Source organism: Pteropus alecto, unplaced genomic scaffold, assembly GCF_000325575.1.
Source record: "Pteropus alecto unplaced genomic scaffold, ASM32557v1 scaffold131, whole genome shotgun sequence".
NCBI classification, from domain to species: Eukaryota; Metazoa; Chordata; class Mammalia; order Chiroptera; family Pteropodidae; genus Pteropus; species Pteropus alecto.
The window spans coordinates 11,425,196-11,442,695 of record NW_006434709.1 but is presented as its reverse complement, the minus strand read 5'-3'; the positions used below and the strand labels follow the sequence as shown (position 1 = coordinate 11,442,695).

At 36.6% G+C, this 17,500-nt stretch overlaps 1 pseudogene; it reads left to right on the top strand.

Annotated features, from left to right (window-relative positions):
- The first annotated feature begins 2,507 nt into the window (after positions 1 to 2,507).
- LOC102891449 lies at positions 2,508 to 16,547 on the top strand (annotated as a pseudogene).
- Positions 16,548 to 17,500: the final 953 nt, after the last annotated feature.

The window sequence follows — 17,500 nt, the reverse complement described above, 5'->3', positions numbered from 1 at the left end:
AGACTATAATATGATTCTGTTTTTCTCTCTCTCTCTGATCGTTTACTCGGCTTTAACTTTTTAGCCATCTGTGTGGAGAGCCTTTTCTGTATTTGCCGTTCTGACAACGGAGTTTTATGTAGTAATAAAATAATACCATATTAGATCTTTTTTTCTACTCTCTTTTTAATGTGTTAAATTATAATGAAAGAATAACTTTAGGAAACTAGCCAATTTCACAGAGGTGAAATAAAAGCACCTTAGTGTAGCTGAAAAATCAAGCTGATCAGAGCTCAACAAAAAAGGCAGTGCTAAAGTCCCATTTCTAAAGTAAAGCAGAAAGGTTTCAAAAATTAACCGTGATTTAAAGAAAAAATTAAAGATCATTCTGTTTCTATAATCTTGATGGGTTGCACATTGCATGAGGTTTCTTCGAAGAAATCAGAATTTTGTCATGTTACCTTTTTTTGTGTGTATTTATGAGATGATCTACTCTTTTTTCTCTGAAAAATCTCATTAATAGCATAGGGTAAGTATCATAAATACTGCACTATATCAAAATGATATCATGTTGGGCAGCTAGAAATATTTAAATATATCTTTTTTCCAGTATTTAAAAAAAAATCAGGTAGTGAAACCTGGAACTGTAACATAGAATCTAGTCTTCTAACATATAAAGAAAAATAAGTTGAAGGAAAACCTGTCTTTTTTTCTATGAAGTGTTAAAGTGTTAGAATTAAGTAATCAGGGTTTGTCTCTTATAGCAAAAGAGTTACTTGAATGCTGTAGGTTACAGCTGGCTGGTTGCAATAGTCCTTATTTTTCTGATTACATTCCTTTCATAATGAGGTTTTGGAATATACTAACAGTTAACAGTTGGGAAGGTACAGCTTTAAAGATTCCACACATGGACTATTAAGAAGAAGCTGAATGTGTCATATAAAACGAGGGTGAACATCATAAGATTGGTTGTGTGTGTGTATTTTCTTTTTCCAGATTGAGTACTTTGCCATTTGCTTATTAATCGCTGTTACTTAGACTGCCTCTGCAATTACTAGTACCAGTTCTTTCTCATTCTTACTCCTTCTTTTTCTCTCAACCATTTCTTTCCAGCTCCACACCTTCCGTCATAAAATGCCCACAGCTGTATCTAGAACCATAGAGGAGCTCTGCCACCTCCTCTATTCAATACTCATTTCTCTGTGAATGCCCATGCAGCTTTCATTAAATATGAAAAGTACTTCTCATCTGCAAATATGTTTGCATTTTTAATACAAGCTTTATTTGTTGTCAGTCTCAGCACTAGAGAATAAAACCTGTTGAATGAACCAAGAACCTAGACTCAGCATCTTTGAGGAAGCAGCAATTGACTGTGGAGAGCTTAGTTTAAGGCCCCTTCCATCCATGGCTACAGACTCCTCCAGGAGTCTGGGACACATACTGTTTCACCCATCTATGTGCATGATGCCAAAGCAAGAAAAGGTCACCAATCCAACTTCACTGCACAAAATTGTGGTGGAGGTTCATGATGAGAGAAGAGATCTAAAGTCAGAATTTAAGGAATTACAACTCAAAGTCTGACTTCCAAGTCACAACATTATTTTGGAAGGTTCCCATAAATTCTTTCTGAGTTTCTCCTTGTTTTATCTTGCTGGCTGTGTGTCCTTGGGCAAGTTCTTTTCTTGTGCTCTCTCAACCTGAGGTTCATCATTTCACTTATAAAAATAATAGCATCTCACAGATTTTTGCTTGAGATTAAATGAGATAATTTATATGTAGTTCACAGTTTTCAACTCTTAATAAATATAAGAAATATTGCCAGTGTAATAGTATACTATATACTATGTATTATTGAACTAATCTAGTGTTATTTTTCAGAACTGCTTATCTAGTGCATTGAGGAATTGTGAGCATTTTCAAGCTATTATTTTGGAAAAATCCTTTTGCACCTGATTTGGGCATAGCACATGATATATTTCCATTAGAACAGAAGAAATATTTATACATAAGCATCATCTCTTTTTCTTACCAAAGGGATGATACTAGCTAAAAAACTGGATACAAATATAAAAGTGGAATACTAGGTCCCAGTGATCTTTGCACATGCACTTTGAATTTAAGAGCTAAATTCTTCCATTTGAGAACTGGAGAACTTATCTAACAAACTTCATGAATAGAAATCTATGGGTATTCTAGACACTTTTTATATACAATTTAAGCTCTGTATTACAACCTATTGTTTGCTTTGATTTTTGTTTTCACTATTTGACCAAATTAAGCAAAGACAGATGGCTTTTCTGACTTACACTATTTTAAGCTACAAATATATTACCCACTTTTGAACCTAAGTAGTTCATCTGAAATCTGTCAGAATAAAATTAAACCTTTCATATTTTTAAGGTGGAGACAGTGTGGATTAGATTTAGAATCAGAAAACGCAAGCTCTCATCTTGGCTGAGCTCTGAACGTACTTACTACGTGACCTCTTGTGAATCACATCATCTGGCTGAATCTCAACCTTCTCGTCCATGAGGTAAGTTAGACTAGATCAGAACTTCTTAATCTTTAGTGTGCATACTAATTAGGGATTTTGATAAAGGGAAGAGTCTTGGTTTTGCATTTCTGTCAAGTTTCCAGGTGATGCCAATGCTGCACTTTGAGTAGCAAAAGACTGGATATATTCCTGAACAAATACTACATAATTTGAGGTTTCTATAAGATTATTCATGAGAGGGCATGTCATGATGGCCTCAAACAGGGATCAAGCATAGACATATACTAACAAGCATCTAGTACTTTACAGTTAGCAAAGTGGGTTCATATCCATTTAGTCATCACCACACTTCTGAAAGGAATCTAAACTCAGAAAATTTGAATCATTGTCTCAAGATCACACATTGCATTATCAATATGTGGCAAAGCCCAGACTCAAACGTAGGGCCTCATCTCCAACTAGCTGTGCCCAAAAATCTCTATGTTTTCCATGGTCACCTTTGCATTTAAGAGGACCCAAAATGCATGAAGCCAAAAAAGACCCAACAGCCTGAGTTTCATACACAGCCATATATTTATGAATTTATTTAAAGTTACCTAAATATTGATAAAATCTAGTGTTTACCTATTAAAGTTTATTTAAGACTTCTTTTCTTTCTTATCTTTCCATTATTTTTCTGCTGCATCCTATTCATCAAGTACAGAAAATCCTCTCAGGCCAGCGTGTACATTTCCAGTTTCAGTTGCTACCGTACATGAGTTCTAGATCTTAAAGGCCAAAAAGCATCTATTTGACTAAAGAGCTATAAGGCAGCCATAAAAATTATGGATCACAGAAATAAGCAATTAGTGTTATCTTCAATTGCTTTATTGGCAGTATTCACTCGTTAGAATAGAGGCAGCCGTAAAACAGATTGCAACATACTGTATAACAGCATATGGGATTTTACATTATAATGCTATTCTCTGCCAAGAAGTCATATTTTCATTTGAATGCATGGAACAGATTATCACAGGGTTTCCAGCATTAGAAGTGGATGACCCTCACTTTTTTGGTAGTTGTTAAAAGGCAATTCCTGAAGTTAGGAATAAATCAAAATCAATGTGATAGCGAATAGGATTGTGTTATATGCCCGCATTCTGGACCACTGGAGACTGGGCATGGCATGGAGCTACGGCAGATAATAAAGTCAATCTATTACATGGTAGATAGAGGGAGAGTTGAGGGTTTGCCAGTCTTCCAAACCAGCTGGCGTCAATTCTGGAGGCTGCTCACCCGCCCATCTCATAACAGCTAAAGGACCACAAAAGACACCGTTAGGACAGGGGATAGAAATAAAACAATAGGAACAATAATACAAAAAACAAAAAACAAAACAGGATCTTTATTTAACATTGGGAGATATTGTCTTGACATCTACTCTGGCATTTCTACAGAATGTGTGTGTGAGCATGTTTATATACTGCAGAATATATATACACACCTTCAAATACATACACCCTGGATAACGTTTTAACAGGCCAAGCTTTCAGGAATCACCCAGAAGCTTAGAGTACAAGAGTTTCTCCATCCCCTCACACATTTTGCAAGTTTCAGTATGGCACACCTGAAATAGGGCTAAATACCCACACTTCTGTTTCAACAATTCAAATTGGAAAAATAGGGAAAAGTATACCTAACAGATTCTCTTTTCAAGATCAGCCTGTGATACAGCAAATGAAAAGCTTTGAAAGGCAGGATTTCTAAAAAGGAAGCTTGTGTAGTTTCAAATTAGAAGTCATATTGTTGTACTCACAGTTGATCAAATAAATATTAATCACCAAATGTATTTATGTCACTTCTCACGCAATTGCAATATATTTCAAATGTGTTTTTAAATGGTGGATAAAACACACTGGGAGGGCAAAAAAAAAAAACCCTCCTTTTATAGAACCTCACATACTAGGGAGCTAGAGGCATATGTAGTAATTTACCAGAACAAAGAAATATGTTTGAATTAGTTTCTGTGTGTTTTCTGCCATTTATTCTGATCTTGTAAAATCCAAATAAATTTATAAAGTCTTTAGAGTCAATGTACAATGAAATCATGTTAAAAGTAAACTTTTATATAATATTCCAATGAATTAGTGTATTTAAGTAATTTTTCTTGTCTTAAGTCTATAGAACATAAAATTTTTAAAGTTTAATTGTAAAAAAAAACCTTATAATTTTGGAAAAAGATTATCCTAAGTGATTTCAAAGGCAGTAATAATGCAAAATAAAGTATGCCCCTTGGTTACATGGAGTAAGTAACATTTTCAGTTCTCGATTTCCATATTTCTATATTTAAGGACTTTTCCTTTTCTTCATAAAATGATTTGGTGAAAAGAGTAATTAGACTAAAAATGCAAGCATTTTGCAACCTAATTCTGCCTATGCTATTCACTAGCCCCAAAGGCTTGCATATTACAGGCATACCTCAGAGATATTGCAGGTTCGGTTCCAGACCATCGCAATAAAGCAAGTCGTAATCTTTTTGCTGGTGGAGGGTCTCGCCTTCAATTTGTAAAAAAACCACAACATCTGTGAAGCGCAATAAAGTAAAGTGCAATAAAACAAAGTATGCTTGTATTGGCCTACTGTATAAATTCTGCTTCAGCTATCATAGGTTTATTTATAAAGTTACCTAATGACTGTAACACCTACAGCATCCTACCAAATTGAGCTTGAAAAAATTTTTTAAAGTATTTCACAAGTGTTTAAAGTAATTTCTCATGAATAACTACCTTGTCTTATTTTCAGAGTGAGGAAAGCTGGTAGCTTTCCAGGAGCCAAACAAGGGGGCCCCTTTAAAAACTCTAAATGGAAACAGGAACCAAGACAGTGGCTAGTTTATACTTTGAGGAAAAAATGCATGCTGACAAATTGAGGGTGTTCCACTAATGTATAACATACAGTGAAGCATCTGCCTTTGGTTCAATAGCAGTATTTCCTCAATAGCCTTCCAGTTTTCTCAATTTGGCAGCTCTTATGGCTCTGGCTTTGTGATTGAGGTAACCTTATTACAGAAATGTTGAGAATCAACTGTTCCTCGGGTCTACAAAATAGCAAATTCAAGGAACTACATGTTTTTTAAATGTCAATGAATGTGTGTGTTTCGCCAAAGAGGGTTCCACTGAGTCAGATGACAGTGACATCAAAAGTTAATAAACTTTTTTTTCTATATTTATCTTGTCATGCAGTAATGTTACTTAATTCAGCATTGTTCAGAACAAATCAACAATGAATAGGATCTTGCTATATAATGACTAGTTTTTCTTTTCCTTGCAATAAAGCATTTAAGGGGAAAAAAAACCACACACACACACAACCATCTCAAATAGCCTCTGCTTTGCTGCAAAAATAGACTGTGACGAGAGTAACTCTTCCAATCAATTATGCAGCATGGTTTTAAATGAGGAAAAATTTCAACATACGTATCACTTCAAAATATATACAGCATATATCTATATGTACTAACTGCGTAAATTTTGAAGGGCTACGAAGCATATATTTTGCCACACCAAAGCTCTGACTGTTAAATTGATTGCAACAAAACTATAATTTCTTTTGCTGAAAAACCATAGCAATATGAATCTTACTGGGATTACTTAAACTCAGTGGTGTGTGTATACATCTATATGTGTGTGGGTATAAACAACAGGATTTCTACAAATTCTGTTCTGTAGGCTCGAAGCAACTCCTCTAAAATATTCCTCTGAAATTTTCTCTTTAAAGTGATGATAGTAAACGAACATACTTCCAGTTCCACATTCTATGCATGTGGACTCTGAACCTGTTCTACAGAGAGGGGTCACTCAATGTTGTTTATTGCCTTTATATACATGCAGGTTCTCTTAACAGTCTCCCCTAAGAGCATTCTTTCAAAAGAATAATCTGCCACTTTAGCCAGAGCAATGTGACTTAGATTTTTTACACATATACAAATATATGTATATGTATATATATGTATACATACATATATATATACATACATATATATATATACATATATATATATATATATTTCATTTTGGCTGAATTCAGGAATGAGTCTGTGGGCTAAAAGAATCTGTCACAGAGCAACAGATTGCAGTTAGAGACTGCCAACAAATCACAAGCAACAGTAGGTAACAACTAATTGTAACAAGAATGAGGGAACAGAGGATGGAGATTGTTTCAGAAAAGGTAACTGAAAAAATTATCTTTCCCAAATGAATCAAACATTTTTGCTTTGATATTTATATTGTTAAATCAAATAACAAGCACAGCACCTTTGATATTCCCGATATAGTGATACTGATCAATTTGACAGTTTCCAAGAGATCTGCAAATTTTCTATCACAAGTTGCCTTTTCTGTTCCTTTGTTTCTATTAATACTATTGAATGAGGCACTTTTGAGGTTTCTCAATGAATTATTATTTTAAAACACTCTTTAAAGCTCTATAACCTAACACTTACAGAAAATCTTAACTATGACTCCCATGTTGTAGCAATGAATATGCAACACAATCTATTTTTAAAAAAAGAAAAGTAATTTATGAAGATTTACAAGGTCCAAGAAATAGAATGGCAAGAACAATCATATCCATCTCTTTTATTGATTAGAATGTTGCAGTTTTTAATTATGTATTTAATCTTACTTCCTCAGACTTCCACAAAATACTTTTTTTCTAATCATCAACATACACAAATATAAATCTGTTTATAACTGAGTTAACCTTCTAAAACTGTAATCTATAAAATTACTCAAAGCTTGAAGTGCTTAAAGGAATTAAACTCTACACGAAGGTTCAAATGCTTTGGGAATGTTCTGTAAATTTTGCTCACTGCAATGAAGATCAAGATTTTCTCCATAGTGGAAACATAAGAATTTTGTGGCTCCCGGTAACTGTAGAGATTGCAAATCATATTGGTTCAAATGTAATACCACATTTTCAAAGGTCATTTAATTTGTTTAAACTTAAATATTTAATTTCAACCAATATAGTGTGGCAAGATTGTCCATATACTTATTCCAAATGTAAAAATAACAATTTCCTTAACCTTACAATGTAGGCTACTTACCATGATCTTTAGGTAATAGAACCCATTTTGTCTCACTGCTATTTTAATTCCTAAGTTCTATGCTTTCTACAAACATATTGAATATCAGAATCCATCTATTTAATAGTTGTATCAAATATTTTTTACCTCTTCATTATTCATAGAAGAAATAAATGAAGGAACCTAAGGATTGCCCTCTTTTCTTAGACATTGATAGATGCCTCGAACTAGTTTCTCAAAAACTTAACCCTTCCTCTGATGGAAAAGAGAACGATTCTAGAATGTGAACTTCAAAAACTAGCCATTAAAATGGGAACATGAAAGAAAAAAGAAAGTTTGTAGAAATATGTATCAGAACCAAATTAGACGGAAGGAGAATGAAAAATAATGGTGAACGAGGAATCGTAGATTATTGAAGCAGTGTGTATGAGGAAAGAGAAGAATCTCAGGGCAAATGAGATGGTACAAGGGAAGCAGGAGGAACTTTATGAGAGATACCAGGAAAAAAATACTAAGGAAAAATTTTAAACCTGATCAAAAGAAGTTAATTCATATCAGAAACCCATAAAACACTAATAGAAAAATTAGACTTAATACTTGACTAAATTTTAAATAAATTTTCCCTCTATTTTGCTTCTATTTTTTTTTTTTCTGAATCTTCAATACTAATAAATAGCCTTGCCTAAATCCTAATTGATATGGATCATAGGCTTGGAATTTTCCATATGTTCTTGAGGAACTTATATGTATAATTGGTATGCATCTAAACCATACTTTTGTTTCCAATGTCAGAATATTTTGGATAAAAATCATACATCGACATCTTGATAATTGAGAGTCTGCTAAAGCCATTTATGTTTATCATAAAACTATTTGAACCTCCCAAGGGGTGAACTGCAGATGACTTTATGTACCAGATTTCAACACATGTGCATCAATCTCCCATTATCACCTATATCCTTTATATCCATAGTACAAGGGCCTAACTATTTGAAAGTGGTAATCTACCCTGGCCAGCATTTACGTCTTAGGTGATGACAGAGATAGTGTAATTAGGAAACACTAGCACAAAAAGCCAAACACCAGTGTTATAGACAGTACCCAGTTCATTAAGTACAATAGAAACACTGCCAGTAATTTTCAAGAACTGATGAAATATCATCTGAGGTGGATCCCCTCAATCATTCAATCATTTGTTTGTTCATTCAATAAATATTTATCAAACACCTACCCATCATGTTCTAGGTATTATACAGTCCTAAAGGCCTTGGTGTGTTAACATTCTAATACCACACATAGTCACCCCATTCACCACAATAACAGTTATAAACTTGACTTGCCGCCTCTTTTTCCCATGTTCTGACTATGCTTGGCCTTTCATTTGGTTTATGCTCATAATTATTTCATATATTTGAGTAATTTCAGTTAGGTCTTTCTCATACATAACTACTTTATAACAGTTGTTATAACGTGAGCTTACATGAAGCATTATTCTCTTAAGCTAAAAATATTTTCGGATATATTTCACCTTAATGTGAGTAAAATAATCTCTCAACCTCACCAAGAAAAAAAAGTCTAAAATGAAAAAACTGGAATTCTAATGCTAGACAGAGAAAGGCCTTGAAATTAGCAGATGGAGAAATAGGAAGCAAGGGATGGTACCCTTACTTCATAATGATGTCAAGGGTTATCTTCACTTTTGCTCCAGGATGCATAAATTAAAATACTTCAGATCTAAATGAATTGGCTATTTCTTTTCTTTGTCTTATCCAAGTTTCAAAGTGATATCTTCTATAATTACATTCTATAATCTGATGTCTAATCCTTTCAATTTATAATTTTATAGATTTCAAATAAAATGATGAATCTCTACTTCTGTTTTCTTTCTCCAGACAACTCTTATAGTTGCAGGCCCAGATTATGTACTATCCTAGGTATGCCCTTCTCTCCATTTTCCATAGGTTCACTATTATTCCTTTGAGGCATTTTAACTAGAACTACATATTCTATTACATACAGATTCAAGTTCACATAAATATATATCGCTGTTTAAAATCACTATTCATACATATTCCCACCAAAAAAAAATGTTTTCCTCAGAAAATGAACTTAAAGCAATTCTAAGAGTTTGATCAACATCATTAAATCATGTGTTAAAGTAAATAGGTAATTAATGTACTTTCTATCCATAATAAGTCAACTATGAGCACAATTTGTGGCAAATTTTTGCTAATAAATTCCAAAATAACAAAGAATTAGTGAAACCTGACTGTATTAATTACTTGACATAAAATAAGAATTAGCATTTTAGCTCCTCATTTTCCTAAAATAAGTTGTTTGTAAATGTTAGTAGCTGATTAAATAATTGTAGGAAAAAAAAATTACCAGTGCTTTGGAAGACTCCCATAAAAACAAAACAAAATGAACAAAATCTCAGATTTAATCACTGTAGACCAAAATTTGAACTTTCCTTTGAGCTGTATAGATTTAGACAGGATCATGGTATAATTGAGCATTTCCTGAGAAAAATTATTCAATTCCCACTTGTTCCCCTTCGCCATTTCAAAATCATAGCTGGTGACTTCAAACCGCAGGGAAAAGTGGATGATAGCCTCTGGGTTACTATTGAGAGCAATTCTCACAGTATTTTTAGGTGCTCCCTTGCTTTTCCAGAAGGGAAAGTGACTCTTGAACCAAATTTTGTATGCATGTGGTTCCTTCCAGTTTGCACTGCAGCATATCCGACTTCTCCACTCTCAGGAGCTGTCCTTAGCCATTGCGACCTCAGTTCCTGCAGGTGACAGTATGGCTTTCTGCTGATTTATTAAAAATCTCCCACTTTATGGCTCCTGTGTACTCTCTGGAGTGTGATCATGTGACCAGTATAATGACAATCTGTCTCCCTGCTAACATTTCTCGACTTTGGTTATTTGTTTGATAAAGTGAGGAGCTTCCCTTTTGTTGCCCTTCATCAGAGCTTAATGTCTTTACTTTGGGATCAATATACTTTATGAATAATTTTATTTCCTTCTATTTTTATGGTCTTTTCTTCTCATTATCATACTGAGTTTATTAGCTGGTGCTGTCAGTATCTTTACCCTGTCATATGTTCCTGAGGTACAGTAAATATCACTTGTGTTGTAATTAATATGCACACCCTCTGCAGTAATTAAAGTACAGACCCCTTCAACCAGCTGAGCTTCCTACACTAATTCCACCTTATCTTCATAATGAACTTATTGTAATCTGAAACTACTAGTGAATATTGTTCAGTAAGGCTAGAAGAATGAAATCTAACGAGATGCAATAATATTTGTGAACATGTTAATATAAAAAAAATGAATTTAATTAGTTTAAGTCTAATTAAATTTCCTGTACAATTAAAAGCCTCCCCTTCCATTTTTTAAAAGTGAAAAAATGACGCATTATTGCCCTTCCAGTTATTCCTACAAAAAAAGCATACTGGACAAATGCTTTTTTCCCCATAAGATACACACAGCAAAACCTATAGGAATCAGAAATTACACAGTAACATAGAAGGGAAATAGCTGAGTTCCTTTGAGGAATTACTATCTGAAATAGAGGGCTTGCAAGAGTTTAGACAAATCAGAAATCTGACCTTTCTAAAAAAAAAGAAAAACTCAAGCAAAATAGTTTATCAAACCAATCTGTGAATCAAAAAATATGTTTTTAAAAGATCCAATACCACATGCATTGTCAGGTTGTCTAAGGCACCATCCCTTATGAAATACATATTTCAATTCAGCAAATATTTATTGGGCATCTTCCGGAAATAACACAGACAATGAATGTCATAGAATTTCTAAGCAGGATGAAAAAGGGAAAGTCTAGCACTAAGCTTGCACCTTGAGAGACAAGGGAGAGAACATTTGCGTCAGGACACTAGCCGGTGGAAAAAAGAGTCTGTGTAAGTTAGGAAAAAAATAGACACAAAAGACTAAATCAAGATACATAATTGGCACAAAGGAGGAACATGTGAAAAACTGCATGAACATTTAATATTACACTTACATTGTCAGGAAACATTTCAACAAGGAATATGAGTGCTTTAAGTACAGACCCACAATAGGCAGAGAGCTGGCAAAGGAGCCTGAAAACTGGGAGAAGTATCAGGCATGACCACAACCAGGGCCAGTAAACGGGATTATTTCAAGGTGGAAAGAAGTTACCAGTTGGTTAGAGCCCTGCTTTTCAGTTATTCATAGTAATGACTTGGATCTTGGAATGAAAGAAATCATTTCCAACGTTTTAGATTGAACTAAGTTAGCAGGCAGCATAGAATTGAGGATTGGTACAACACACATACACATAAATATGTCATCTTGAGAATTTTAAAGTGGATAAGTGGTCAAAACACCTGTCAATTATGACAACACATTTACTCTCGGTTGTTTTCTTTAAAACTATCTTTATTAACTGGAGATTTGTAAAACCCATTACCTAATGGATTACTTAGAAGGAAGTAACCAAGCGATGCCATCCTTGGAATAGAATCCAAACTCCCCCATTACCTGGTGCCTGTTCTGGTATTCTCAGAGCAATGATGGATTGGTTCCCCCAAGAAAATCAACACCTCCTCCCCTACTGGACTTGACATGAACTTATTAGAAAAGAATAGAGAAGCAGTCAGAGCAGCATCCATGCAATAGTTTTTGTAAAATTATCAGTAGTCTTGCTTTTAGATATGAGATGTGCTTTGACAACATGCCTATCCATGCCCCAATTACCAATGTTAACACCAGACATTGATTCTTTCACTACCCTGTTTTCTGTTTCATCCTGAGTCTCTTGAAGACTCATCTTGAGCATTTTTTTCTTAATACATTAAGTATATATAAGTTTGGAAACCTAAAAACATCTCATAACACTCCGTAATAAAATGAAGAAAATTTAAATTATATGTGAGTTATCCCAGTCAGAAGGCAATGAGTCCTATGTAGAAATCTGACAGTCTAAAAAGTTATCCTAAAAAGCAAACTTCTAAGAGCTCATCACAACATAAAACTTCAGGGATGAAAACAAATAATATGTTGAGATATACTGCTAAAGCTCTGCATTACAAAGCAAAGGCATTCTCTAGAAGAATGCTTACTATATTTTAAGGAAGATTTAAATGGACTTCAAAAGGGCAGCATAGAGAAAATGGAATGATACCAAAAATAAATTATAAAGAAAATCTTGGGCTGTTTTGCTGCTAAAAATAAAACTAAAACAGATGTTGTCATCTACCTGATAGTGAATATGTTTCTTAATGTTGATCCTGACCATCAAAAGGGCACCTATGCAGAAGGAAATCTGATAGGAATGAGTGGAGACCCTAAATGATATACTTTTTAAATTCCTGTTTTATATGCCCCTGAAAATTACTGAATCCAGAATGTCAGCCCATTTTTAGTAAAAGCAAGGCATGTGTGTATAGTGAGTGTATGTGTTTCTATGTTTGTATGTGTATGCACTTGTACATATGAGGAAGCAAAATTATAGCTCAAAAAATTTAGTGTAAAATTTCCTTTAGTATACTTTTTCAATATATTAACCGAAAATATAATCACTTGTCTTAATTTACATTTGTTCATCTTTAAGCTTTGTGTTCAGTTCACTGTAGGACCTGAACCTAATACTGAAGAATAGTCTCAAAAGGCAGGAATAGTTCTAAAAATTAGCATCAGTGTTACTCATGAATCTGTCTGCATCGTTTTTGAAAATTGTTCATGTGAAGGATAGGCTTGGCTTTGGAGCAAATATTGTGTGACTCATGATTTATTTTGCATACTGGGCATAGTTTGGGAGTAATGCTAATGTTTATGGATTATTGCACTAAGTTAGAAATTATAGTCTACATTTGTAATTCACTGGGAGCTTTTTTGGAAAGCAGATGTACTTTTACTTGCTCAACAGTGAGGTTAGTGGCAAAGTCTAGAAACCTAAGTAAAAGACAGCTGTCAACTCTATACAGGATTTTTGTATCTGTGGTGTATATGTAGAGGTAGGGGTACAGGGAGTAAGGGGCCATTTCAAACCTCTATTTGGTGATATATTCTTGATTCTATAACAGCTTTTCAACAGGCTGTTTTCATAAGAGAAATATCATTAAGAAGGGTTTCATTGTGAGGCACACACTGTCATCTCTAGCCCTTCTGGTCAATTTATGTATTGGACCATTGATCCCTTTACATTACCCAGTTGAAACAAAGAATAAAACATGACAACTAAATGATAAATGATATGGAAAACAGAACATTCTAATATGCTTACACGAAAGACATCCTTGAAAGAAAATCTTGATGAAAAAAAGAAATTCTAAAAACTGGGAAATCTAAACTGTTCTCCTTCTCTGTGTGTGTATATACATATACATGTGTATATATGTGTATATACATGTGTATATATGAGTATATACATATACTATATAGATATGTTCACATTTAAAATATTTACTTATTTTTTATATATATATTCTTTAATAATTTAATATTACTGACATATATAAAATGCAAATAGCAACACTTTTCTTTCCAGAAATGCTGAGATGAGTTTGCAAACATATATAAAATCTTTTAATCTATTACCTGTTGGAAATGTCATAATTTTCTACGGCAGTTTATCTGTTTCTTTTGGTTGTAAAAGCCCTAATTGTATTACCAGATGTAAAAGCAAAACCAAAAACTCCAGTTTGTCTTCCTTTATTTTTTCCCAGCTTACCCAATGGGATTCTAAAATTAAATTTCAATGACTTACAAAACTCTTCTCTCAAATTAAGATAGAAGTGATTGAAGACATTTTTAGCTACACCTGCTCAACCACTAATTTAATGAGAGAATAACTTAGAAATTACAATATTGATGGTAAAAACTAAGAGATGGTATAGATAGTCTCACAGTGTAGATAGTCTCTATAATGCTCTGATTTCCTCCAACTTTCTCCATACCTAGCTTTTGTCTCAAAGAATGTGTCCAACTGCTCACTGAGTGTCCAGCATATTTGGGTGTGGCTGCTAAGTCATGTATTGACAAATGGTATAGTTAAGTACTAGAAAAATTATTCTCCCGTATGTACTCAGTATTAAGACAGAGAGTACCCGTCCGCTATTATTTACCTGCTCCGCCCACATCACCAATATCCCTGCCGAGCTGTGGGCCTGTATCCTAAATGCTGGTGAGCAGTAGAGCCCCCAGCCGCCTCCAACACCTCCAAACTGGCCTATTACCGGGTCAAAACTTGGCCCAGGAGCCATTGCAGTGAGGGCTGCTGTTGACCCGCCATGAGAGTGGCACTTTACAGTTCTGCAATGCTGCCGGTGTGGCACTGCGACTGCTCTACAAGCTAAGCAGAGCTGGCTTCTTCCAGGACTACAAGCACACCGACAGCCTGGCCTTGGCCACCAAGGATGATTGGACGCCCTTTCTACAAGGTGAGTTGCTTCGACTTCTACAGGAGCGATTCGTGGCTAGGCAGAAAGAAGGTAGTGCTTGTGAGTAGACAGCCCAGATGATGGCGGCTGGCACTGTGGGAGAGGTGCTGGAGCTAAATGATGTGCCGAGTCAGTGTGGCCAGCATGGACCTTCTCCAGGAACAAGAGAAGATCACGTGGACGGTCCCTGAGTAGCTGAGCCTGTGCACAAGGCCGCTGCCGTGGCTCACCCAGTTCCAGCTCAATATGCTGGTTCCGGGCCTACCGTCATGCTTCACACACCAAGGGGAGCCTCATGGCCTTTGACACGAGTCATGGCTTTGGCCTCTTCCACCAGTAGCACAAGACCCCTGTGCTAGCTAAGTACACTCTTCACCCCAACCACCCCCTGGCCATGGAGTAGCCACTCTTCTGTATGGAGTCGCTCAAGAAGTCTCTGCACCAGTCTTTCCAGCTCACCCGCAACGGCCGCGACTCGGGCAAGATGCAGGCCACCCATGCCAACATCAAGTTGCAGGAGGCCACAGCTGGCGGAGGAGGCTTGCCCCGGGATGTGGAGATAAGACTGGTGAGGTGCCACATGGACCCTGCTTGGGTGACAACTCCTTCAGGCCTTGTGTGCTGCCTTTATTTTGCTGATACATTCTTTCGAGAAGTAGCCCACCACGGACCTACCATGTGGCACTTTCTCAGTATCCATTGTTTGCCTACAATTTGGAGGAGAGGGAGGCAGGAAGCAGCCGGAGTGGTCGGAGTAGCCCACACGCGGCAAGGAGACATAGCACCTGCACCGCGCGCGTGCCGGTGGTCGCCCTCGCGATATTGCAAGTGCGCGTCCACCTGCTGCCCGAGATCTGAGTTCTCGTGGGACTTGGCACAAGTGCCAGACAAGCAGGGAGACGATGCAATATTCCTTGCATCTGACTAGCCGTTTGAGGTGTTCACACAACTCAAGGTGAGCCACAACACCAAGTTCAAGCTCAGAGCCCATGAGAACTGCCCTGTGCGTAAAGTGGCACAGCCCATGTTTGCCAGAGTGGTCTGTGAGGACTATGCCGAGACTTTTCTGTCCCGCTTCACCAAACTGGGCAACGTACACATCTTCTTGGTGGCTGGCCTAGGAACCCAGATATTCTACTTCTGTATCTGGAAGGACATCAGCAACTCAGTCCCTGTCTGAGTTTAAATACTTCTCCCTATGTGCCTGGTAACACAGCCACTTGGTCTGTGGACATCAGCTGGCCCTATGATGCCTCCTGTGCCAGCAACAGGCTCCCAGAGTTGCCCAAGCAAAACCAAGCTTAACAGGACCCTGGGCATTGTCCTGGCCCCATGGAGCCATGATGGAGACCCTGATCCTGTCTGCAGCGAGGGAGCTGACACCCCAGAGCAGACCGCAGCTCTGCTCTCACCTATGTCCATCGATTCAGCCAACAGCATCAACACCATGCTGAACATGATGGAACATCACAGTGGGGGATGTGAAGGATTTCCTAGGCTCTTTGGAAAAATCTGGAAAGAATCCGAGGAATCTGGTGGAAGACGAGGCTAAAGCCTGTGCCGTCTTGATCAGGTGAGGAAGGCCAGAACTGCCGGACCACTACCTGCCCTGTTCTGAACTGGGATTCAGGACCCCTGGCTCCTACATGGCCCTTCACATAGACCCGCACCTGCTAACCTGTGGGCTCCAGCTAGACCTGCCAACCTGGGCTTCAGGGTGTGGGCCCCAGACTGAGCCCAGAGCTTCTGGGGCACACTCATTACTGGCTTCTCTTACAGGCAGCTACTCTGGAGGCCAGGTGGCACAGAGAAAAGATAACTGGGGCTAGCTGCCCATGCTACCTCCCTATCCACACAACCATCCTTTCCCCTTCCTTTGCAAAGGGTGTTTTTCTAATGCCTGTGCCAGGTTGGACAGTGATTTCTAAAACTATTTTGATACTTACTCCTGAACCAGCAACCATCCCCTCCAGCCTGTGCATGTGTGAACACATGTGTGTGTCTATATGTGGCTTTGATCTCTGCATGGCATCCAGGTCTAGGGTCTGGTCAGATGTATCTGTGTGTGTGCTTGGTAGTGTGTGTGTGTGTGGGAGGGGGGCGATGGCAGGATGAGTTTCCCAGTAGGTTGTACCTTATTTTTTTTTCCTGTCATTTTGTTAAAAGTAGTGGTTTTAATCTTAAAAACACTGATTTTTTAAATATTGATTTTTTAATATTAAAAATGAAAGCATTTAATAACTCTTTAAGGGATGAAAAAGATAATACCAATAGAATGAGCCAGAACAAATATTTCAATTGTAATTCTATTTTACACAATTTTCTATACCCAGCCTTGTAACCTAGAATGTCATCAAAGACATGGGAATCAGATTCTTATTTTTAGCTAAAACATTATGGAGTTTATGCCTGACTTTCATAAGCGATAAAGTTACCCATGTGCCTTTGAGAAAATGCTGAGAAACTTTCTGAGCCTCAGACAGAAAATATAAGTTGCAAACTTTAATGGCTGTGCCTTCCGGTAGAACAA